Source organism: Austrofundulus limnaeus, unplaced genomic scaffold (assembly GCF_001266775.1).
Source record: "Austrofundulus limnaeus strain Quisiro unplaced genomic scaffold, Austrofundulus_limnaeus-1.0 Scaffold894, whole genome shotgun sequence".
Classification (NCBI taxonomy): Eukaryota; Metazoa; Chordata; class Actinopteri; order Cyprinodontiformes; family Rivulidae; genus Austrofundulus; species Austrofundulus limnaeus.
The window spans coordinates 111,774-112,753 of record NW_013953296.1 but is presented as its reverse complement, the minus strand read 5'-3'; the positions used below and the strand labels follow the sequence as shown (position 1 = coordinate 112,753).

The window sequence follows — 980 nt, the reverse complement described above, 5'->3', positions numbered from 1 at the left end:
GAGATAACATATATATAGGACTTTGTCCTATTCACTTAAAGAAAATAAAAACACTTTAAAATGATTTTCTTCTTATAAGTGTAAAAAAATAAAATTAAAGACAAAGAAAAAAACAATAGAAAAGTTTTTTTTCACCAGGGTGACCCCTACAGGATGAAGCACTCACTGTCTGCAGATGTCTCTGAAGTTTGTGAAGAGTCCAGTCTGCAGTAGGGTTGTTCACAGTGCAAGCAATTTCCAGTTAGCCTCTTAGCCTAGCTGCCTCCTCAGTGGAGCTGTCGCACCGCGTACGTCGCGGCCAACCAGTGACTGGGTAAATCAGATCCAGTCATTTTAAAGTTCAACAGAGTTCACGCCTCCAGCAAGAATCGCTTCTCATAGCAGAGAGTCCAAACCCTTGTATGAAGCAAAGTGAAGGACAAGGGGCTGGTTTTAACCAGGCTAGGGCTTCGTTAACTGTCATTTCCATGCAAAAATTTTAATAAATAAAGATAAAAACATTAATAAAACACAAACAAGCCACATGAAGAAAAATGAATGCTTAAAAATATTTCAATACCTGTTAAAAAGGAAAAAAGATGTTCTTATTTCAAAGAGTTTAAAATGTATATTGCAGATGTTACGATTCATTTTAAATGTTTTCCAGGTCAGAAGAACTTTCTACCTTCTGTCTGATGAGAGCAGCTGGAATGAGTGATGAAGGTGATGATGAGACTGATCCTCTGTGATCAGGGTAGCCTTCCTGATCACAGAGCTCAAACATCTCAGAATGTTTGTGGTAATCCAGTCATTTTGCTGGCCTGGTAAATAATAAAGGACACTGATTTTATCTTTGACCATGAGGAAGTAATACCTGGATATCTCTGTCCTGATGCATCTCAGTAATCCAGGTAAAAAATTAAAAAATAAAATTGTGTAGGTCTTCTGGATGGGTTCTTCTTTAATGAAACGTTTCGTCTCTTCTCCAAGAGACTTCTTCA

At 37.4% G+C, this 980-nt stretch overlaps 1 long non-coding RNA gene across 1 annotated transcript in view; it reads left to right on the top strand.

Annotated features, from left to right (window-relative positions):
• The first annotated feature begins 710 nt into the window (after positions 1–710).
• Positions 711–980, top strand: part of LOC106533151 (uncharacterized) — a 4,612-nt gene continuing 4,342 nt past the window's right edge. Inside the window, exon 1 of the long non-coding RNA XR_001312199.1 lies at positions 711–890. This is a non-coding gene — a long non-coding RNA (uncharacterized LOC106533151). The remainder of the gene's footprint in view (positions 891–980) is intronic.